The sequence below is a fragment of the Narcine bancroftii genome, chromosome 1 (assembly GCF_036971445.1).
Source record: "Narcine bancroftii isolate sNarBan1 chromosome 1, sNarBan1.hap1, whole genome shotgun sequence".
NCBI classification, from domain to species: Eukaryota; Metazoa; Chordata; class Chondrichthyes; order Torpediniformes; family Narcinidae; genus Narcine; species Narcine bancroftii.
The window spans coordinates 318,737,154-318,762,500 of NC_091469.1; the positions used below are offsets into that span (position 1 = coordinate 318,737,154).

At 44.3% G+C, this 25,347-nt stretch overlaps 1 long non-coding RNA gene across 1 annotated transcript in view; it reads right to left on the minus strand.

Moving 5' to 3' along the window:
* Positions 1-25,161, minus strand: part of LOC138751958 (uncharacterized) — a 37,915-nt gene extending 12,754 nt beyond the window's left edge. The window contains exons 1-2 of the long non-coding RNA XR_011350289.1: positions 24,933-25,161; positions 2,689-2,716 (exon numbers count right to left, since the gene is read on the minus strand). This is a non-coding gene — a long non-coding RNA (uncharacterized lncRNA). The remainder of the gene's footprint in view (positions 1-2,688; positions 2,717-24,932) is intronic.
* Between the last annotated feature and the right edge of the window lie 186 nt (positions 25,162-25,347).

A 25,347-nucleotide genomic window follows, 5' to 3' on the forward strand; every position in this document is an offset into this window, starting at 1 on the left:
AGGGGATGAGAGCATTGCTGGTTTAATTATATTGAAGCAGCCACTGATCCAGTTAGCAGGGGAGTTCCGCGTGATGACGTCACGCAACGGGATGACGTCACGCAACGGGATGACGTCACGCAACGGGATGACGTCATAGACATAGTCAACGCTGGAGGAGCAGGTTGGAGGACCTCCCGGAAGTGCTGTTGTGGTGGCGTCGGCGGATGAAAGGTAAGTAGTGGGGTTTGTAGTTGCTCGCAGTTGGCGGTGGGTAGGTCGTCGGTCGCGGCGGTCGGGCCCCGGCGGTCGTCAGCAATGGACGCTAGGATGAGTACCTGGTTGGCTGCGGCGGGTCCCCAGTCGGTCGTGGTGGCCGCATCGGTGGCAGCGTAGGCAGCGGCAGACGGGGAGCAGGCAGCAGCAGCGGTAGCGTCGGCCCCGGGGTTGGCTGTGGTGGCGGCAGCAGCAGTGGGCTCTACAGTCGAAACCGTGGCCGGGTCGAATGTTCCGCACGGGGGCAAGAGGCGGGCCAACACCATGGTTGCTAGGGTGGGCTGCCCCTTCCGGGTTCGGCTTCTCCGTGACGTCAGGCGTTGCCGTGCAGGGGAGCCCTCGCTCTCATTGGACGAGAGGTCTGGGGAAGAAGAGTTTGAATGGGATAGTGGTGATTGGGCTTCACACGAGGCACTGTGTTGCCGGTGGCCATTTTAGACCTACAGACTGCAGCAAAGTGGCCCTTTTTAAGGCACTTCTGGTACCTGGCTTTTCTTGCTGGGCACTGGGACCTGCTGTGCTTGTCCCTCCCGCAGAAATAACATTTTGGGTTCGCAGGGGGCAGTGTAGCAGCAGCCGACAGGCCGTCAGTATCTCGGGGGGTGGTAGGGTAGAAGGGCACTCTACTCACATCAGAACGAGGGGTCCAGTCCCTAGAGAACTTGGTGGACTTTCAGGCTGCATCCTCCAGTGTGATTGCAATCCGGGCCACATCCTCTAATTTTTCTACCCCTTGTTCGAGCAAGTGCAGCCTCACTTCGTTCGATCGGAGCCCGGCCACATAGGCATCCCGGACGAGATCGTTCGTGATCTCGGCAGCAGTTTTGTCCACACATTTACAGTCCTTGCCCAACGCTTTTAATACTTTTAAATATGCCCTGCTGGACTCGTTGGGCTGTTGCTTCCTCGACGTAAGCACGAGCCGGGCAGGAACTCTATTCACCGGTTGATCGTACAGTTCTTTCAGTACCTTTATGGCTCATCCTGGATGTTCTCGTAGACTCTCAAGGACACCATAGACAGCAATGCTGTTAGACGCCGGTTATCCTCCTCTACCTGAATGAATCTCAGGAAGTTTTCAAAGTTCAGCAGCCAGAACTTAAAGGCTTTGAAGTCTGTAGCTGACTGTGGGTCGATATCAAGTTTTTCTGGCCGAGTTAAATGCTCCATCCCTTTCAAAAAAATTCTTTTTTCTTTTTGCTAATAAAATTGTAGAGCTTGTCAAAAGAATCAAAGACTTGTTGATCCAAACCAAGGCTTTTATTAGCAAAAGACAGGAGCTCTTCAAAGGTGGCCGACCAGTCCAGAATGATCCGACCTGGCTAGGGACACAACCCTTTAAGGCCCAGACAGTAGGCGTGGCTAAGCTCTCAGCCAATCGCTGTAAGCATAGTGTAGATACTGTAACTATATACACTATATACATTGGTGATAGATCTGTACTATCACAGTTCTATTGTTCAAAAAGACAACTGCTTGAGTAATTTAATGCAAGGCACCGTACCCACAACTTTCATTTATTCTGTGGGATAACTCTTCAACAGAGATCTACACATCCCCCCGGCAGATGAGCAGGGCTCTGCTTTCCCTAATGCTGATTGCCACACCATCTCTTTAGCAGGCCAGCTCAACACTGAATCTGATCCAAGGACAAAGGCTTAACAAGATGGATGAGGGGAGTCACCTGCCCCCAGCCCCTCCATCCCAGCATTTTGTTTGGACGCCTGCCTACATTTTGCTCATACCTTGATGAAGAGCTCAAATCCAAAACGTTGGTTATGTATCTTTATCTTCACTACATAAGGTGTGTGGTTGACCAGAAGAGTTCCTCTTGCTTTGTGTTTTTTCTTCAATCACGGTGTCTGCAGACATTAGTGTTTTACTGCAGAAGTTGATCAGTTTTTGCCTCTTTGCTTAATGTCCGTCTATGAACAGATACCACAGATTGTTGGTTTGTATTTGGACTATTGTTTGCAACAATGTGTCAGTTATGGTCCCTTGATATAATCTGGCCAACTGCTTGAGAAGTTCCTGCATTTTCTCCCTGTGACTGACCAAAAATTCCACTAAGAGGGAAATCAAGACACGTGCACTCAGTTTGAGTGTGTCAGATGAAATTTGGCTTTTATGAAATGTTGTCTCCCTCAGTTTCTGATGTAGTATAAATAGAGGATATAACTAAGAGAACTGACTCAGCATTCATTCACACTTTTACATTGGATTCTGTATTATTACCCACGTCCAAGTTGGTTTAATTAATATATTCTAACAAAGTAAAAAATATCCCACTGTCAGCTAATATTTCATCCTACATTACTCAGTCTTCATTATGTGTATTTATAAGGAAACATTCTTCAGCAAATCTAAGCAAGACTGGAGTTACAGCACTTAGCATTTATTTTCCAAAAGGTTGCAGTTTCCATGTAAATTTACCTGAAATACTTTTCTTTATATCTTCACCCTGTAAATTAAAATAAGCAATATGAATTGAAATGAATTTAACATCTGGGAGGAATAATGTCCACTATTCAGAGATGCAGTGCATCCCAATCAGTGTTAGAAATGCGCCCATATGTCGCCCATCCATCTGACCCATGTATTTTCTCCCGCATGTTTTGCTCCTGTAAAATGATCAGCCACCTTCATCTATATACTTATCGTTAGCACAACACCTTTACAGTGCCAGTGATTGGGATCGGGATTTAAAACCTATGCTGCCTGTAAGGAGTTTGAACGTTCTTTTTGTGTCTGTGTGGGTTTTCCCCGAGGACTCTGGTTTCCTCCCACTGTTCAAAACGTTCAGGGGGTGTAGATTAATGGGGTGTAAATTGGGTGGCACAGACTCATGGGCCAAAATGCCCTGTTACCACGGTGTATGTCTAAATTTAAAAATTTAATGCAGACGTACAACCAGACACAACACATACAACCAAATAATACATATGCAGGACAAGTATTTCATCTATACAAATAAATAAATTACCTGAAACCCTCCCTAATAAAGTGGTTGGACCGTACGTTTGCACCATGTACTGGATTGACTGCAAATAAATGATAATCAGTAAATTATATATTTAGTTTATGTGGGGCGACGCGGTCGGTGTAGCAGTTCGGATCACAAAACCTGCGATCGGGACCGGGATTCGAATCCCCCGCTCTCTGTACATCCTCCCCAAGTCTGTGTGGGTTTCCTCCTTGTGCTTGGTTTCTTCCCTGTTCTAAAACGTACTGGGGATTGTAGGGCAATTTGGCATAAATTGGGCGCCGTGGGCCAAAATGGCCTGTTACAGTGCTGTATGGTTTAAATTTAAATTTTAAATTTAAAAAAATGCATTCCTATTCCAAAAATATTTAAGTATTATTATACCCAATTATAAATATTATTTTGGACAGCATGCACTGCTGTTTGGTGAAAAGGTTGAGTCCTTAAATTCAAGGGTGGCAGACCATGTGCAAAAAGGAGGAGGGGTGAGACCAAGAGATTGAACAGACAAAGGATCCTCAAAATATAACCACACTCTTTCAGTAACTGGTGGAATCTGACTGGTAATACAGTAAAACTCTGATTATCCAAAATCAGGTTCTCCATGATCCTCAGTTATCTGAATATTTTTCAGAGTTGAACTGACCAGGGACGTCGGGCTCCTGGCACGAGCAGCAGTGAACCTTGGGGTCCCAGCAGCACTAGGGCACTCAAGCTTCTGGGCAGGAGTTGGACTCTCGGGCTCCCAGCATTTATGTTTGATGAGAACTAAACTTTATTTTAATGCTTAAAAAGTTTTCCCTTGTTGTTTGTTGTTGCTGATTAAACCCTGTTACAAGTGATTTGCTGTTACTACTGGGCTGTTTTTAAAAAATGACTGGTTCTCCGAAAAAAACATTTATCTGAAATGGGCCCGGTCCTGAACATTTTAGATAATCAAAGTTGTACTGTATAAGTAATCAGGATACAAAGTGAAGCCAGATTGTAATAATTATTGTACATTTCTTGTAAGTACAAAGCACAATTGTTTTTTTATCAGAGTTGGAGAGAGTTCCAGTGTTACAATTTATATGAGGGAAATCTCAGAATGCTTTGTTTCAATGTGCACCAGTGTGCACCAATCACACAGTTAGCCATTGTATGTTATCCTAAGTTACTATTTATGAGCTTTTGTCCAACATTACAGAGTGAAACATGTGTGACACATTATATCATATTTTATATTGTATATAGATATGTTTTTGAAGGAGATAAATTGTGGGGTTTTAGAGTATAGGTCACAAACAAACACAAACACTTCACAAAACAGACCTCATTTAAAATGCAAAAGTTCTGCTGAAGTGAGTTATGCAGGCACCAATAGCCTTTGCAAAGACAATAAAACAAGGAGGCTGCTTTGCTAAAGAATTTCCAAAGCAGGTGTAAATTGATTATTGTTTTGAAAACAACAGGGGAATGGCTGAGAAGTTTGGGTCCGGTGCTGCACTGTCTGGATGCAGTTTGCATTCCTAAGGTCATGAGGTTTTTGCAAGTAGAGAGAGGGAGAGAGAAGTCTAAAACAGACCATCTCTAGGAGAGAGAGAGAGAGAGAGAGAGAGAGAGAGAGAGAGAGAGAGAGTGGGGGGGGACTTTCAGGTAGCCAATTGCCCTACATGTAAACCCGCATGTTTAGGCAATATGCAACTGTTTTGAGACCACTTGAATGTGCAGGAGATGCTCTTGAGGTGAGGTACGTAACCCTTCTCTGAGGTGGCTAATCAGCTCAGCTCAGTGACTTCCCCAGCCACCTGAATGCAGCTGGCTGAAAGCAGATTTTAAAGGGTCAGGCTGCTGATGTGGCAGTGACGTCGTCAGCCTGAGATGCCTGGTGCGAATCTTGAAGCACATTGCACAGGCAGCCTAGTGCAGATTCAGTTGTTTTGTTTAGCATTGAAAGAAAACAGTGCATTTGAACAATGCCTCCAAGAAAGGCTAGTAACTGGTCTGAAGAAGAGGTAAGACCGCTTTTAGACCATCTGACTCAGGAATCCCAGGAAAAGGAGCTCACTGGGACAGTTAGGGATGGTCCCACTTTTGAGCGGCTGTCTGGAGTGCTTGCAGCACAAAGGCACAAGTGCAGTAAAAACCAGATGGTCACGAAGCTGAAGAGCATGAGGAAGAAATTCCATGCAGTCCTCGACCACAACAAGAGGAGCGGCAATGGGCACAAGGAGTGGCAGTACTTTGACCAGTGCCACGCTCTCTGGGGGGCTGGCTGCTCAGCTACTCCCTTCAATATAGCCAGTGCTCTGGAGACCCCTGAATCCCCACAGCACATCCCTGAGAAATCTCAGGGTTCACACAGCGGCAATGGAGAAGACATGCCGGTCCAGGAGGAGGAGGCCACCGCCGAGGACCTGGCAGCCACAGATTTGGATGGGTCACACATTCCCATTATCACACCGAGCGTGGATGCTGCAGCCTACTACAATCTCAAAGGGTGGCATTCAGTGGTTCTCCAAGCGGTGGTTGACCACAGATTCTGGTGAGTTAAGCCTCTATTGATGTATATCACATCACATTTCCGATGGCTATAACTTTACTGTGTGATTTCCACTGTGATTTCCATTCATGTTACAGCTTCTCAGATGTGTTTGACGGGTGCCCGGGCCTCATGCATGATGCCAGAGTGCTTGCCAACTCTCCTCTGTATAGAAAAGCAGAGGACCAGGGCTGATACCTCTTCCCACGTGAAGTGAGTGTTCACCCTTCAAAGCTGTTCCTGGAAGTGGCGAGGCGGTACTCTCAACAGAGAACACAGGTACAGTAGCATTGAGGTTGTGTTTATGGAGAAGCACTTAAGTCCAATGCTGATGCACTTTTCCTGTTTCCACCCATAGCCTCTGGTCTCAGATGCAAGCGCCAGCGACTGATGAAGGGACAGGTTCTTGTGAATGAGCTGCAGGCGATGATGTTGGCACTTGACAGAGAGGACAGAGAGAGAGACCGCCAGCGTGCTGAAGAGGCGCTGGATCATGAGAGAGTCATGCTCGGCGACCAGAGGGAGGACGAGGAAGCAACGCACCGCTCCAAGTGGAAAAGCATGCCCAGTCGATGTCTGAGTTTGCAGGTTCCCTGCGGGAACTATGTGCCGCAATGGACAGGCAGTCAATCATCTTCAACAGATTGGTCATGTGATTGGAGGCCTCCCCATCCCCATTCCCACAGTCATATGGTCAGCCTCATCCCATGTACCTGGCCCCTCCATCCAGCATGCCATTTCATTCCACACCAGTGCATCACAGTAGTGGACACTTTGGCATGACTGAGATGCTGGGGTCCAGGACAGGTTCCTCATCTCCCCCTCCAACTCATTCCTCTCAACACTGGAATGAGGTTTGTGTCGGACTAAACATCCTTAATACTGCTAACTCACTGTTCACTTTTGTTGTTCATGAACCCCCTCATAAGTGCAATGTTCTGTGTGACACTTTAAGGATGGAAACATTCAGCATTGAGATGCTATGAAGCCGGGTGGAGGTGTTTGTTGTGTTTACTGTTTTAGTGTTTGATCTGATGTGTTCAGTGTGGAGTGGATTTTCACTGTTATTTGTCCATTCCATGGTTTCCTTCAAGTTTAAGAATGATGTGAAATGTTAACATTGCGATATCTACCTCAGATATTTATGAAACATTGTGATTTCTCAAAGAACGTCTTTTATAAAATTTTATTACATTTTTGACAAGCACACAAGTTTCATTTATATGCTCCTGTTCATTCGCGAGAGCACATAACATGCCAGGCAGCAGGCTCATGTCATCACATTGGTTGGAGGGAGTGGAGGGGGGTACAAGTCGTGGAAAATGTAGAGCTGGGAAGCAGGGACATACCCTTAGAGGATGGATATGATGGCAGAACGGATGGCCTGGTGCCCATGGCCCTGCTGATCAGCACAATCTGTGCTATTGGGTGCAGGGCCATCTGCTTCAACCAATGTCCACTCTGAAGATAAGTCTTTCTCGTTAATCTCACATATATTGTGCTGTACACAGCAGGCAAACACAACATCTGGGGCTAAGGCGGTAGAGATATCTAAACACATGGACAGGCACCACCACCGGCCTTTTAGACAGCCAAATGCATGTTCCACCACTATCCTTGCTGAATTAAGGGCCTTGTTAAATCTTCACTGATCCTGATCCAGTACTCGGTGCTGTGTGAACCCATTCATCAGCCAGCTTCATAGGGGGTATGCCGCATCACCCTCAAGATGCGCTGGAACCTCCACTCCCTCAACATCCTTGGACAACTGCAGGCACAAAGATGCAGAATGTAGTTAATTCATGCCCCTGAACATTGACACAGCAAGCATGCATAACATTTGAAACATGGAGCTTTGAAGGGTGAACACTCACTTCACGTGGGAAGAGGTATCCGCCCTGGTCCTCTGCTTTTCTATGCAGAGGAGAGTTGGCAAGCACTCTGGCATCATGCGTGAGGCCCGGCCACCGCTCAAACACATCTGAGAAGCTGTAACATGAATGGAAGTCACAGTGGAAATCACACAGTGAAGTTATAGTCATCGGAAATGTGATGTGATATACATCAATAGAGACTTAACTCACCAGAATCTGTGGTCAACCACCGCTTGGAGAACCACTGAATGCCACCCTTTGTGATTGTAGTAGGCTGCAGCATTCATGCTGGGTGTGATAATGGGAATGTGTGACCCATCAATGGCACCAGCACACATTGGGTATCCCCTTTGGGCGAAGCCATCAATGGTCTCCTGGAGACGTGTTCCACTTGGCAAGGAGAGTAAACGTTTACCGAGGAACTTCCTCAAGGCGGCAGTCACCTCCTGCACCACCATGCACACGGTACTGATGCCTATTCCAAAGATGGTACTGATGGATCAATACTCACAAGGGGTGGCATTCCACCAAAAGGCCACAGCTAATCGAAGTCTGGGCTCCAATGGTTGCTGCAAGTCCAGTCTATGCACCTTCAGATGAGGTTCTATGAGTTCCAGCAGGAAGTGAAAGGTGCCACATGACATACGAAAGTGTCTGCTCCACTCAGCATCATCAAATTGGGTGAGGACATTACTCCAGAACTCAGCACCCTGCGGTCAGTTCAACCTCCAGAGAGACCGATGTGTCACCATAGCTAATTGACTGACCAGCAGTATTCGCCTTTGTCTGCGGCTCTCGACTGCTAATTGCTATCTTCTTGCCTTCAACCTTTGCAGGAACCTTCTCTTGATTGCACCCATGCAATTTTCAGATTTCAAGGATGATTGAAGAGCTTCAACAGCACAAATAGCCTTACCAAGGATCTGCCGTATCTCATTCTGAACACTCAGAAATGCTGAAATCATCATCATTATGTCTCCTTCCTGCACAGGGTCTGCCATTGTCTTGTGTTCCTTCTTGTTGCGCTCAAAAATGACATCACATCAGTGGGCGGGATCACAACTGACACTGGGCAGGAGCCAGAGTGTGCTCAGACCTGCATCCTCTGCAGCTGTGTCCTTCAGGTGGCGAGTGTTGCGCTTTAAACGCTGCCACCTGAACAGAAATTTAAGGGTCTGCTTCTGCTTCTTCAGGCGCATTCTTAGCATAGAATGCACCTGAAAAAGCCTAGAGAGAGAGAGAGAGGGAGAGAGAGAGAGAGAGAGAGAGAGAACTGGTTTCTGTAGTCATAGTAAATTTTCAGCTTATGGAAACTCCATTTTGAAGACGGGTTGTGAGTTCTGAGTTCAGCCTGTTGAAAACCCTTGTGGTCCATACAAGAGGAAATGGCTGGCTAGAGTGTTTTACCTGAAATAAGGGAAACAAGAACTCTGTGGTAACCTGGAAGAAGAGGTTATCATTTGGAAAGCCCATGATGGGGAAAGATTCTTTGGAAAGACACTGAAGTGGCTGATCGGAGGGAATCAGTTTGTGTGTGTCCAATAAGCAACAAATCTCTCTCTGAAACCAACAAGAACCTTCCTGAGCAGTAACCAATTACCTTTAAGCACCAGATCTCGGTGAAAATTCATTATTGTGCACAATATAAGAATTGTCTGATACCGGTGAACTTAGAGGAGTGAGAAGTGAGGTTAGTCTGTGAATCGAAGAACTTTCCTGAACATATACACATTACAAACACATGTGCTTAGAATTATAAAGGGGTTAAGTTAAGTTAATAGTATTAAGTTAAAGTTTGATCCTGTTTTCATGTTTAAATAAAATTAAAAGTAACTTCTGTTTAAGTAACCATTGTCTTGATGAATTTCTATTGCTGCTGGGTTTTGGGGTCCTCTGGGCTCGTAACACACAAAAGTCTGCAGACGCTGAGATTGTAGTAAAGAAACACCGAAATGTTGGAGGAACTCAGCCGGTCTTTCAGCGTCCATAGGAGACAAAGATATATTACCGATGTTTTGGCCCTAAGCTTTTCTTGAACGAATAAGCAGGAAATCTCTGAATATAGACAGTGTCGGCTGGAGGAGGAATCCTAACCAGCCAAAGGTATTAATTGGATAGGGTAAGGGGAGAGGCAAAAATGTATCATGCCTGTTGGAAGGAGAGACAGAGCTGGGTGAAGAAGTGAGGGGGTGGGTTTTAACAAAAGCCAGAGCCAAATTTATCATGTGCACAGACATGATAAATTCTCACCCCTCCCTTTACTCGACACTTTTTGTTGGTCTGGATTCCTCTCCCAGCCGGCGCTGTCCAATTTCTGAGATTTCCTGCTCTTGGTTCATTCTGCTTTTTCCTTGAAGAAGGGCTCAGGCCTGACATATTGGCAGTAAATCTTTGACTCCGAAAAAAAAAGAAGCTGAATGACCGTCCGAGTCCCTCCGTATTTCGATGTGTTTTTACACCAACATTACAGAGATACATTTCCATAGCAGACTGTTAAGAGCTTAATATTTCAATCCTATTCTCAGCTGAGATGGACGCAGAACATTCAAAGTTGACCCAGCCTGTGCAGAGCTCAGAGTCAAACAATTCCAGGGAGCCAGCAATCAGCATGGTCAGGATGCATCCATAGATACTTGAGCCCTTCATCAAGGTATGAGAGAATGTCGGCAGGCGTCCGAACAAAAGAATGGGAGTGGGGAAGCAAAGCAGGAGATGATAGGTGGAGAAAGGAGGGAGGGGACAGCAGCAATGAAGGGGAGGGAGTATGGCTGTGTGGGAGAAAGAACTGGAAAGAGGGAGGGAGGGAAAGAAAAGGCGAGCAGGTTTAATGGAAAGCAGTGAAGTTAATGTTCATGCCATCTTGCTGGAGGGTGCTCAAACAGAAAATAAGGTGTTGTTTCTCCAATCTGCGGGTGGTCTGGATGGGATAGTGCACAAAAGCCATGGACAGACATGTGAGTGTGTGTGCGTGATCCAAATTGAAATTGATGGCGACTGGGAGGTCACTGCAGTTGTAAATGGTGCTGAGCAAAGTGATCTCCCAATCTGTGACCGGTCTCTCCAATGTAGGAAATGCCACAAAGCATTTGCCACAAATTGCCTATGGGGATTGGCTGATGATGGATAAGTGAATTTTCTGGTTACTTGAGATAGCGTATTGCATGATTGCCAAACTGCCTACATCGGGCTCTAATTTTAAACTTTCGTATTTTTTACCTATTCATTTACTGCAATTTTTTTGCCGGTTACTTGAATTCTGGATAACAGGTTTTACTGCAATGGGAAAGAAATGTCTAGGCTAGTCTATTCACCAAATGAAGGATTTAATTCATTAAAGTACATAGTTCTCCTGTGACTATTTAATTTGTTTTATTTACTATTTAATAGCTTTCCTTTGCAGAAGGGCAGCACTGTTAGTGTATCAGTTAGCGCAACGCCATTACAGTGCCAGCAATCGGGACAGGGGTTCAAATCCCGTGCTGTCTGTAAGGAGTTGGTACGCTCTCCCTGTGTCTACATGGGTTTTCACCGGGGACTCCAGTATCCTCCCACGCTTCAAAATGTAATGGGGCTTGTAGGTTAATTGGGCAGCACAGACTCATTGGTTGAAATGACCAGTTACCGCTCTGTACGTCTAAATTTAAAATTTAAAAATGTTCTACACTGTGTCTACCAATGCAAGGGAATATGTAACCTCCGTTGGACAGAAAGGAAAAACTGGCTTCGAGTCATGGCTTTTCTCTATCGATGTGTTTCCTCAGCTACGTTGGGATATGGATCTCTCCCAAAGACTGGATGTGCCTGTTCTGCAACCCCTCCCCCCACCCCACAATCTCTGTGATTTGAATAGAATAACATTTGTAAGCAGAACAAAAAAACAATCCATAGATAACAGAGGAGTGAATCTATTACGTTGTAACGACCAGCGGCCCGACACAAGTAGCCACATCCGAACACGATGATCGAGCATGGGCCGAGACAGCCTTCTTCCATAGGCCACCATGGCAAGGGAGGAAACGGACCAATCAGCAATGGGTGGATCATAAAGCCACCAATCAGCGATCGGCGGAGTGTAGGCCATGCCCGCTGATGATGTAGCAGCTCGGCCTATAAAAGGCAGAGAGAATGACCCAATAAATAGTACTGTTTGTCCTCTCAAGTGTGTGTATCTCCTCGAGAGCTCTAACCCAGAGCGATAACTGCAGCCACAATGTGATGTTATTATCCAAATTATTGATACTGCAGAATTAGTTCCTTGAGACAATGCAAATGGCTTGGACAGCCAGACAAGACATAAAGCTACAAGACGCCATTGGTGCCAGAACATTATAGTCTGGCCTAATAAAACATGATTTTTTCATTTCAATATTACATTGGATCTGGACCCTGGTTCCAAAGATTGAAGAAAGGTAATGAATTTGGTACTTTTGTCACATCGATTTTTATTTGAAGTCTGTTGAGGAGAATATTTTGGCAGTTTGTGAGCACAGCTGTTCCTTTTTAAGTGTAACATCTAATGATTCTACTCACAGAAATCCTCATGGATTATAAAGCAATGTGCCAGTTGAACTGAGGAGAGATCATGTAAAATCTCTTCCAAAGTGCTCTAAATGTTGGAGAAAACATGGAGAGAAAGTGTCTACTTATTTTGACGTGCCTGATGATCTACTGCCTTTTCTCTTTGGCTCAGTGTTAGTATGGCTCTCCTGAACAAACGAACAATCATCCTTCTGGACAAGTCTCCACGTCTGAATCTCAATAAACCAAAGCAGAATATAAAGTTCTTCTCCACAAAATCAACATAGAGGGGCATGTACATGCTACTGGATTAGAGAAAGCAAATCAATAACCACCGCATGATTAACTGGGATCAGACACTTGAGGATCGTGGTCTTCAGACTTATGGATTGAGGGCCAAACTACTCTTGACTTCACAAAACAAATATATATGTGTTTGTGGTGTAATTGTCTTTCAATTTAAATTTAGACATTCAGCGCGGTTACAGTCCTTTCAGGCCCACGAGCCTAAATTCCCCAATTAACCCACAACTCCCGTATGTTTTTAAATAGAGGGAGGAAACCAGCGCACCCAGAGGAAATCCACGCAGACATGATGAGAGCGTACAAACTCCTCACAGACAGTGCTGGATCCGAATCCAGCTCTCTGGTGCTGTAATAGCGTTGTGCACTTTTGGCGTGGCAGCTAGTGCAACGCTTTTTCCAACGCCAGCAATTGAGACCGGGGTTCGAATCCCGTGTTGTCTGCAAGGTGTTTGTACATTCTCCCTACGTTTCTCTGGTGAGCTCTGGCTTCCTCCCTCCCTTCATAAACGTACTGGGGACTTGAAGGTTAGTGGGGTGTAAATTGGGCGGAACAGGCTCATGGGCCAAAATGACCTGTTACCATGATGTATGTCTACATTTTTAAAAAGGTATGAATAGAAGACCACCCATGCTGTTAACGCATAGGCAAGGGAGGGGAGGATAAGATGTCTTACCCGGTAGGATGCAGGAGTGGTTATTTAAAATGGGAAGGTGAGGTGTGAGAGAGATGGAATTATATCTGCCTTAATCTTCCCCTCCCATAGCCCAGGTTCCTGGTCTGTTTCACACATGTTGCTTACTGTACCTTGTTTTTGGCTTGTCAGAGACTCAACTTAGACTCACAGGTGCCTTTAGATTACCCTATGTTCAGGTAAGGCTATGGTTTCAATGTTGAGAAGTAATAGAACTTTTAGGTCTTTGTCAAACTAGTTTTTACCGGACATTTTCACCTCTGCAAATTTACTTTCCGAAGCATTCTTCAGTTTCTCCCAACAAGCTGCATTCAAGAACTTCCCACAAATGTTCAGCCCTTCTTCTGTTTGGTACTGATTCTCTTTCTTTTAAGGTTACTCAATACTTTATGTCACTGTTAAAGTGAGAATAAAATAGAGCAGGGATTGAGTCTATTGTCTAAAAAACTTGAAGAACATTAATCTGAAAAAAATAACATGAGCCTAAAGTTCATTTGTATCGGGGGAGTGAAAACTGACACCTACTTTGCCAAGGGAATAGAAGAACAATGTAGAAGTAGTGCAGGAAACAAACTTTCTTTATTGCAATCGCTGGTTCATGTTTCTGAATTCTCTGCATGTTATTACTTCCTTTCCACATCCTGTGTATATTTTCTTTCCATAGGATCACCCAGGCTTCAGGAACTGAGTTGCAGGGAAAGGTTAAACAGGTTAGGACTTTATTCCCTGGAGCGTAGAAGTGTGAGGGGAGATTTGATAAAGGTATTTAAAATTATGAGGGGGATAGACAGAGTAAATGAGGATAGGGTTTTTCCACTGAGGGTAGGTGAGATACAAACCAGAGGACATGGGTTAAGGGTGAAAGAGGAAAGGTTTAGGGGGAACTTCTTCACACAGACAGTGCTGATATTTCCATAGATGCTGCACTGGTTTTAAAAGAAAGCCTCTGACATCATTACAGCACACCACACCCCTGCTTGTCCATCCCCTTCAGCTTCAATGTTTCTCCAATAAAGTTAATGGAGTTGAAATTCCAAAGGAGCTTCACCCAGATGTTCACCATAACTCCAGAAAATCTATGAAAATCACAGTAAAGTTATATAAAATTGTTTCTCCAGAAAATTCTGCAGATCTTCAATTGAGATTAAATCAGACAGGCGAACAGCCAAGGGAAAAAACATCGTAAGAATTACCATTCGTTTTTTTGAAGAAACAGCAAATTTACATCCATGGGGGCGGGGGAGAGGCAGCATGTTTGATGCCATGCTGTTACAGCGATCAGGACCTTGGTTTGAATCCCACGTCGACTGTAAGGGGTTTTTATGTTCTCCCCATGTCTGCATGGGTTTTCCCCGGGGGCTCCTACTATTCAAAACGTACCAGGGGTTGTAGTTTGATTGGGCGTAAATTGGGCAGCAGTTGGGCTCGTGTGCCAAAACGGCCTGTTACTGTGCTGCATGTCTAAATTTAAACATTTTAACAAATGTAGATTAAAATTTTAAATTATCCTTATTAAGCATAAATTAGATCTATGTCCCGTGATTATCTAAGCAAAGGGCTCAGGTCCGAAATTTTGCTTGTCCTTTATTTTTCCAGATGCTGTATGACCTGCTGACTTTCTCCAGCACATTTGTGCACTGCACTCAACTCAGCATCTGCAGACTTTCATGCTCAACCCCTATAATTAGCAAATTCTTCTAAATGACAGGGTAATTCTGCTGCTAAAAGTTGGCCTTTTTCTTTCTAATTTAAATCTAATCTTTTCTCTTTCTAATTAAAATCTAAACCCTTGCAAACTTTTAGTTAATATTGCACCTCCCTGTCACAGTCTGGGAATGTCAGAGATGGCGATTAAAGTGGTAGAGCAGCAACCTTGGCCTCACTCGTCAGAGACGCTCCCTTTGTCCTGACATTTCCTCTCTCCAAATTAAGGCCAACTTGCTCACTGACAAAGAATCTCCAATGTCAACATTTAAATCTGCCTCTTGTCCTGTGGATACTACCTCGCCTGCTGAGTGTTTTCACCATCAGTTGTTTGGTGAGATAAAAAATGATTAAAATTACCTGAAGCCCTCCCCAATAAAGTGGTTGGACCATACGTTTGCGCCATGTACTGGATTGACCGCAAATAAATAATAATCAGTGAATTATATATTTAGTATATGTAGGGCGACACAGTCGGCGTAGCAGTTCATGCAACACCGTCACAGCACCTGCAATTGGGATTGGGGTTTGAATCCCGCGCTGTAAGTAGTTTTATGTCCTCCCCGAGTCTGAATGGGTTTACTTCATGTGCTTTATGTTCTAAAACATACAGGGGTTGTAGGTCAATTGGGTGTAAATTGGGCAGTGTGGGCTCAAGGGCTGAAATGGCCTGATACTGCGCTGTATGATCTAAATTTAAATTTAATATGTTCACAATAAACCTCTGAGTAGATGCTCTTGTTCTCTGCAATGAGACTAAGATATGGCAGGGAGACCTCTACTGCTTCAGGAACAAAATGCGATATGAAGACAGGACATTAATCCTTATCTAGTTCACTTGATCCAATTTCCTGTTACTGTTTGCAGTGATGACATTACTCACAGACTGCTCATCTTCTCCAAGGGCATCCAGCTCCTCTACAAATGAAGAATATTCAACAATTTTTGGGAGTGGGCGGGATTGGAACTGGAGAAGATAACTCTTTCAGAAAGATTATGTCTTGAGGTTGAGAATTAACTTTGGAGGTCCCTCACTGCAATTGTTCCACAAAAGAATCAGATGTGTGCTCGATTTTAACATTAAGGCAGTGGTTCTTAACCTTTTTCTTTCCACTCACATCCCACTTTAAGTAATCCCTATGCCATTGTGCCCTGTGATTAGTAAGGGATTGCTTAAGGTGGGATGTGAGTGGGAAGGAAAGGTTGAGAATCACTGCTCTAGACCCAATTGTTAATGAAATATTTTGCTCGAGAAAAATTGTCGTTGGCCCATTTCCTTTAGAGTTATGAAACTGTGCACATAACGAGTCAAAGAGGGACAATTATAACAGTGGGTTTCAACCTTTTTCTTTCCACCCACATCCCACCTTAAGGAATCCCTTACTCATCACAGAGCACTGATAGCATAGGGATTCCTTAAAGTGGGATGTGAGTGGAAAGAAAAAGGTTGAGAACCACTGATTAAAGGAAAATTTGGACAGGTATATGAATGGGAGAGGTATGGAGGGCCATGGAATGAGTGCAGGTCAGTGGGATGAGGCACAAACAATTGGCACAGACTAGAGGGGCCGAAGAGGCCTGTGTCTGTGCTGCAATGGTTCGATGGTTCCATTTAAATTTTGAATTTTGTTTTAACATGTGAGAATCAGAATTTATTGTCATGAACACATCAGAAAATTAATTGGTTTGCTGTGGCATATCACAGTGCGAACATTTATATGAACCTCCTCACAAAATAAATAAAAACAGTGTAAGAAAAAGAAAAAAGTTTAAAAAAGACCATTTTTGTGAGGTTCAAATTCAAGTTCATTATCATGCAATTGTATAAATACAACTGGAGTGTATAAATACACTTCTGTCCGCGGTGTAAAAACATGCAAACACATACATACATAGATAAAGCACAAATAATTACAAGGGATTTATATGCAGCACACATATCAAAATAAATAAATATTGTTAAATAAATAGTAGAGTCTCCGAGGAATTGTATGAGCAGTTCATCAGTCATTCGGAAGTCTCACTTCCCCTACAATAACTTCAGATTCCCTGAACCGGACCACCTCATCTTCACGATGGATGACCAATATACTTTATACAGTACCTCCACCCCCCCCCCCTCATCGAAAGATCTTAAAGCACTTCACTTCTTTCTGAACCAGTGACTTGACCAGTCACCCTCTACTAACCCCCTCCTCCCCTGGCAGAACTTGTCCTCACTCTAAATAACTTCTCCTTTAACTCATCCAACTTCCTCCATATCAAAAGAGTAACCATGAGGACCCCCATGGGTCCCAGTTACGCCTGCCTGTTTATGGGCTTTGTGAAGCAATCCAAGTTACAAGCCTACACAGGAAAGACCCCCCCCCCCACAACTCTTCTTCCAGTATATCAACTACATCAGGGCTGGCTCATGCACCTGTGATGAGTTTGTCAAATTCATCCACTTCACTTCCAACTTCCACCCTGATCTCAAACTCACCTGGTCCATCTCCAATAACACTCTCCCCTTTCTGGATCTCTCTGTCTCCTTCTCAGGAGAAAAGCTTTCCACTGACATATATCACAAACCCTCCAACTCCCACAACAACCTGGACTACACTTCCTCACACCCTGCCCTCTGCAAGGATTCCATCACCTTCTCTCAATTTCTCCATCTCCGCCGCATCTGGTCCCAAGATGAGGTTGTCCAGTCCAGAGCTTCTGAAATGTCTGCCTTCTTCCACAAATGTGGCTTCCCCTCCATCACTCAGCCCTCACCTGCATCTCCTTCATTCCCCACTCATTTGCCCTGGTTCTCTCTGCCTCCAGGCTCAACAAATATTGATCCGCCCCTCATCCTCACCTACCACCCCACCAGCCTCCGCATCCAACATATATCATCCGCTAGAATTTCCGGCACTTACTACAGGATCCCACAACCAGACAGTTTTCCCTCTCCTCTCCTCTCAGCCTTCTGCAGGGACCACTCCCTCCATGACTCCCATGTGCACATTCCTCCCCACCCATCGCACCCCCCCCCACCCACTCCAGTACCTTCCCCTGTGGCTGCTGGAGGTGCAACATTTGCGCTCACACCTCCCTCACCACGGTCTGGGGCCCCAAACAGTCCTTTCAAGTGAAGCAATGCTTACTTGCAGGACTGATTTACTGTATCCAGTGCTCGCTTTGTGGCCTTCACTACATCAGAGACTGAACACAGACTGGGAGATTGCTTCGATTAGCTCCTTCGCTCTGTCCACACCAGTGACAGGAATCTCCCAGGAACCAACCATTTCAATTCTGCATAACACTTCCAAATTCACATGGTTGTCCATGGCCTTATGTACTGTTCCACCCAGGCCACCCACAGATTGGAGGAACGACACCTGATTTTCCATCTGGACCCTCTCCAGCCAGGTGGCATTAACACCGACTTCTCTGGTTTCTGTTAACTTCCTGTTCCCCCTCCTTCCTCTCCTCCCCCTTTCCAGTTCTGCTCCCTCCCTTCCCCCAGCCATCCCTCCTCCCCTTGCTCACTCTTTTTCTCTTCCTCCCTTCTCCACTTATCACCTCCTGCCTTTGCAACCACACCGCCTACTCTTTTGTTCGGACGCCTGCCGACATTTTCTTATACTTTGATGAAGGGCTCAAGCCCGAACTGTCGGTTATATATTTTTACCTTTGCCATGAGGAGGACACTGTTTGACCAGCTGAGTTTCTCCAGCTTTGTGTTTTTACTTCTGTGTTTCTTTCCTGATGGGAGCAGATGCTGTGTGCCAGGTAGAAGGGGCCCTCAACAATTTTCTGAGCCCTCTTCAGACAAAGATCTCAGTTGATCATAGCAATTGTGGGGGGGATGGAGACCCCAATGAGCCTCCCTGCTGCTTTTCTGGTCCTGTGTATTGACCTCCGATTAATCCTCTACAGTAACTATACCACTCTGTGATGCAACTAGCCAGGATGCTCTTGATCAAGTCAACAGGATAGTGGTCGGTTGTCTTGTCCACATCAGTCTTCTTGGGAAGTGCAGTCGCTGTCACATCCTCCTGACAAGTGAGGAGATGTTGTGTGCCCAGGATAGGCCACTACTCAAGTGGACTCCGAACTTGGCACTCTCTACTCCCTCCACTACTGATCTATTAATGTGTAGTGGAGGGTGGTCATCCCTGGTCCTCCTGAAGTCCACAGTCACTTCACTTCTCTTGTCCATGCGGAGACTCAGGTTGTTATCCTCGCACAATAACACCAGATTTTCCACCTCTTCTCTGTAGTGCAACTGATGAGGCTGTTTTTGAATGCCTCACCATTGTCAATAAAAGTAGCCCTCGCAGAATCGTCTCCTGATGCAGAGGTAACGGTTCCAACATTATCTTAAGGAGCGCAGTGGTAGTTACCACAATCTGAAGAATGTCATTGGTTCCCGGAAGAATTTAACTGCTGGAGGAACTCAGTGGGTCAGGCAGCATATGTGGAGGGAAATGAACAGTCGATAAACTTTGCTTAACATCCCAAAACATTTTCCTCCATGGATGCTGCCTGGCCTGCTGAGTTCCTCCAGTTCATTTTATTTTGCTCTGGATTTAGTGCCTCATTCTCTTCAGCATCTATTCTATCAAATATTCTACCAGAACGCACTGTATCCAATTTTATTGAGACATACAGCACGGTAACAGGTCTTTCCGGCCCAATTACACTCAATTAATCTACAACCCTCGGTATGTTTTGAACGGTGGAAGGAAGCCAGAGCCCCCGGGGAAAACCCACACATATGCAGGGAGAGCATACAAACTCCTTACAGACAACACGGGATTCGAACTCCAGTTCCGATGGCTGACGATGTAACAGCGTTGTTGCGCTAACCACTAAGCCAACCATGCCCCCTTCAAAGATGCCTCTCCATTTTAAGTTATATCAGCTCTTTGGCAAGAACTGACTCTGTGAATCCTCATGGTCCACTCGTATACCTTTACGATTCAATACTTAGCTGACTGATAATTTCTGAAATAAAGCACTGGATTTGATAGAATCCTAATCAACCCATATCTTGGGATCCATTGACCTAAAAAAATATTTTAAATAATAATACACCTTCGAAGAGGAAAACTGCAAGCAATTATGCTGATTTTATACAATCAATATTGCCCGATGAAATTATTGCACGTAGAAAGACAACAAAAGTAAAAAATATACAATGAATTATTTTGAAAAAAGCGTAGCAATGAACACAAACTGCCCAAAGCAGCTCCGTGATTTTAAACTTGCCCAAGTATGATCCTTCACCCCGATGAATCTAACACAGTTCAGCATAATCATAAAAGTCTTCAACATGTGAGATGTAAAAGCTCCTCGTGGTCAAATGGAAACTCGCTGTGAACGTATAAGCAGAAACTGACTGCAACCGAGGCTTACTCGAAACTTCATGTGAGCTGGCGAAGGAAAGGAAAAGTACCCACATTAATGCTGTGTCAAGTACTATTTTATATTTAGAATTGACACAGGGAAATTTAATTTAATTTTGACATACCAGGCCTTTTCGACCCTTGAGCCTGTGCCACCTAATTACCCCCATTTGACCTAAAACCCCCACATATTTTGAATGGTGGGAGGAAACCGGAGCCACACAGACATGAGGAGAACATACAAATTCCTTACAGACAGCATGGGATTTGAGCCCGGATCATTGGCGCTGTAACCATGTGGTCAAAACACACCAAAATTCTGGAGGAATTCAGTCTTTTCAGAGTCCATTAAAAGCAAAGATACATTTCGGGCCTGAGCCCTTCTGCAAGGAATAAGAATAAGCCAACAGCAGGAAATCTCAGAAAGTCTCAGAATTCAGACAATGCCGGCTGTGGGAGGAATCCAGACCAACAAAAGGTGTTCATTGGAGATGATAAGAAATGAGGATTTATTTTGTTTGAGTGAAAGGAGACAGGGAAGGGAGAGACAAAGATGGGGGAAAGCGACGGGGAAGAAGGGGGGGATTTAATGAAAGTCATGGATGTCAATATTAATGCCATCCATTGGAGGCTTGTGCTGAATGTCTGCCAATCTGCCTGTCTCCCCCCTCTGGCGAGCCTTGCTGTACTAACATTGGCTATGCATCATCTCTACTTTTAAGGACACTCTCCTTGGGTATAACTGTGCATGCACCCATTATCTTTCATTATTGTACCATAAGTTTCTGCTAATAAAAGCCATGATTATTGTTTGACCACATTGTCTTTGTCTACCTCATCAACTGGCAGTTCAAGGCTGCTCAGTTGGAAGATGAGGTGTTATTCATCCAATTTGTGACTAGTCTCAATCTGGCAGTGCACGAGTCTAAAGACAGACACATCAGCAAGGGAAATGGGATGGGGACTTGAAATGGGTGGCCACTGGGAGATCCACGCTATTGTGATGGACAGAGCTGAGGTGCTCAGCAAAGTGATCTCCCAGTCTGCCTCAAGTCTCTCCGACGTAGAGGAGATCATCTTGCACTAACCTTGTTGCACCAGCCGCAATGCTAATCCTGTTAGAAATGTTAGAGAACATGTGGTAAAGGAGAAAAGGCCCATTCTCAGGGGTGAATAGGTAGCAGGAAGTTGATGAAGAGTAACCGTGTTGGAAGTTGGATTTTTCCCCTATTTTTCTGGATGAAAGGCAACATTTATCCCTAATTCTTTTCCAGAAAATACCTTCTTGAAATAACGTAGACTTGTTCTTGTAGGTACTCCCACAGTGTTTTTGAACTGGAGTTACAAGATTTGGACCACAAAAGAAAGCTGCTCAGGAGAGGCATGTTGTGAATTTTACAATGGTCCTTACTCATGAAGAGCGTATCTGAGGGATCTGGAACCAGCATCTACAGGCTTCCAAAGTTGTGTGAAACACAAAAGCTTGCAGACAGGGTGATTGCAGAAAAAAAATCCCCAAAATGTTGGAGGAACTCGACCGGTCTTTTCTCCATCCATAGGAGACAAAGATACATTGCTGATGTTTTGGGCCTGAGCCCTTCTTCAAGGAATGAGCCAGAAGCAGGACACCTCAGAAAGTCTCAGAATTCAGACAATGGGGGGAGGACTCCAGACCAACAAGCGGTATTAATCGGTTCCTTCCTCGTGAAATCAAGATGAGGCCCAAGCGGTTGTGGAGAAGAGCTCAAGATGTGGCAGGCAAATCTGTCAGTAAATGTGGCCCTCTTGCATGACTCTGTGAAGTGCGTTAGACATAGACGCATGCCGAGATGCTGTTCGGAAAACTTTGAAAATATATTTACCTCCATTGGAATTCATTTTCCAAACTCTGAGACAGAATCCTTGTGAAATGAACTTTACAACTCTGTGTATTGTGACAGAGTGTATAGAAATGTTTTTGGAAGATACATTGGGAAAAAGTTTTGTTAGAGTAGATCACATGCAAACACTTTAAAACAGATCTTATTTGAAATACTGGAAACATAGTGGCTTCTCTCACCTTTGGGCAGGAGTTTTGAAGAGTGCTCAGAGAGAGGTCACTGATGAGTTCTTGTTTACCTAAAAGCAACACATGAACCAGAAGACTGACTTCTATTGTTTGCTAGAGAGGGTCAGGTGGTTTTGCAAGTAGGGAGAGAGTCAAGCAAGCTGTCTCAGTCTCTGAGTGTCTATGAGAAAGAGAGAAAGCTGTGTCATGCAGCAGGCTTGCTGGAACTGAAAAAGGAAAAGCCGACAAGAAGCTCCAGAGTGTAAGATGGGCTAGAGAACTGGCTGTCTAATGTTTCACTTGGAATAAGAGAAACAGAAAGGAACTCTGTGGAGACCTGAAAGAAAAAGGTTATCATCTGGAGAACCCTGAAGGGAGCAAGTTTCGTCAACAAGACACTGAGGTGACTGAGGGAAGTATTTCAGTTGTGGATGCCCTGGAACAGCACATCTCTCTCTGCAAGCCTACAAGAATCTGCTGAGCTGTAACCATTTACCTTTTGAGCACCAAAGCCTGGTGAACTTCATACATGCTACATTCTGTGCACAGTATAAGAATTGCCTGCAACCAGTGAACTTGGAGGAGTGAGAAGTGAGATTGGACTGTGAACCAAAGAACTTTTCTGAACTTATATACATATTACACACACATGCGCTTAGAATTAGAAAGGGGTTAAGTTAGGTTAGTTAAGTCAATAGTGATAAGTTAAAGTGTGATTCTGTTTTCATGTTTAAAGATAATTAAAAACAACTTTTGTTTAAGTAACTATTTGTCTTGGTGAATATCTATTGCTATTGGGTTATGGGGTCCTTTGGTCTCGTAACAGTATCTGTAGTGGCATCAGCATTGCCAATGCCATAACACTTTGGAGCCCAGAGGAGGTCCACAAACCAAATCAGCTGAAACTTGAAGAATACCAGCAGGTTGCTCTTCAAAGATTTTTAGTTGCACAGAGAGAGGGATTAGTGAGAAAGTCCAGCTCATAGGTTCCGTCACCATAACAAAAGACAGCAGAAGAGAAACACCATTTTAACAGGTGGGAGATTGAAAACTTGACTATGTGGATTCAGAATTGGCTTGCCTGCAGAATGGTGGTGATGGATGGAATGCATTCTAGCCTGGAGGTCAATGACCCATGGAGTTCTGCAAGAGTCTGCTCTGGGACCCTGTTGTGTGGAAAGGGAAACGTTCAGTGGATTCAAAGAGCAGAGAGTCTGGTCATAGGAATGATCTTTATTAAAACACATGCAAGGGGATCGCAGCAGGGATAACATACACACTTATTCTTCAATCACACAACACAGTATCATTAATCACATCGGACTTAACACCTCCAATACTAGCAACTGCTTACACTCATACAAACACTATACAACCCAGTCACATTGATCTTTAACGCTACTGATACTAGCAACTGTTTATATAGACTTATAACAACCAAGGATTATTAACACTAGCTGTCATCTTGTCTAACGTGGGCAAGGCTCCAATGCTATCTAACAACCCTGATCCCTGTGTTGTGCACTCCTTACCTATTGTCAACATTTCGTGACCTTGAATGGAGCAGCGTTTGTCTCAGGACCGAAGAGCAAAAGAGAAGGGGCTACTGTACATGGTGGACTTTATTGTAAAGTTAGCTGGAGGGCCTGGTCCAGTAATCAGTAGGTCATTAAAGGGGCCAATGGTCAGGTGTGCACCAATAGATGGGCAGAGTCCAACCTTGATTGGCAGGTGATGTGACTTCCAAGTAGGTTCTAGACAGAGAAGTCACATGAACCTCCACCAATCCTCACTCTCACCAGTTCCAGACAAAGAGGTCACATGTCCCTCCATAATCCTCGTGCTTACCAGGTTCCAGGTGGAAAGGTCACATAACCTTCCAAAATCTGCACTCCCACCAGGTTCCAGATGGAGAGGCCATGTAATTCTCCACAATCCACCTTCCCACCAAATTGCAGATGGAGAGGTCACATGACTCTCCACAACCCACTCTATAGACCACTGCTCTTCATTATTTTTTATAAATGACTTAGATGAAGAAGTGGAAGTATGGGTAAGTAAGTCTGCAGATGATATGAAGGTTGGAGGTGTTATGGATAGTGTAGAAGGTTGCCATAGGTTACAGAAGGATATAAACAGGAAGCAGAATTGGGCAGAGAAATGGCAGATTGGGTTCATTCCAGATAAATTATAAGTGATGCACCTTGGAAGGTTAAACTTGAATGCAGATTACATGGTTAATGGCAGGATTCTTAACAATGTGGAAAAACAAGATGCTACGTCTCAAACCAGCAACAACAGAAGGCATCATTCAAAAGGGTTAAATTTTTATTAATGACTATTGACAATATAATGCCTTAACACAATTAACCCCACTTTAAATATCTACAGCAAATATACAGATATCATATATTTATAAACAGTGTGTATGTGAAAAACCCAGACCATTACAGTCTGTGCCCAATAATCAAAAAGGAAAAATCCCAAAAACCCCAGGTCAGTCAGTCGAGTAAGTCAGTCCATAAAAACACAGACCACTGAATTCAAACTCAAAGTTCAATGTCTAAGTTCAGTTCTTTAACTGATAACAAAGGAGATCATAGTGAATATTTGAGAGAGAAATGACTGATGTTTCATTGCAGTAAACTTACAAATCCTCACTTATGAGGCATGTGCATTTCACACAGCTCTCCAGCTGCCTTCTGCTGCTCCAACTGCCGCTCTCTCCTTCACAGCTGGACTCCCTTTGGTCTCGAGTGTTCCAAGCAATTGGCAAGTCAGCACTCAGCTGTTTCACAGAGTTCTTAGCAGAAATCCATCCTTGATAATGACAGTCCACAGTCCAAAAGGTCAGTCCATGGTCTATAACACCTCCGACTCACAAAGAAAATTGTGGTCTGTAAGGACAAAGTTTTAGGAATTAATTAAAGTGTCACAATATAAAACAAAACATTATGTTCATCTACAAGCACACACAAAGTAATTAATTTCATTTACAAAGTTTAGCATCTAGAAGAGCAATCAGAAATTACATTATCTTTTTCCTTTAATGTGTGTTATCATTAA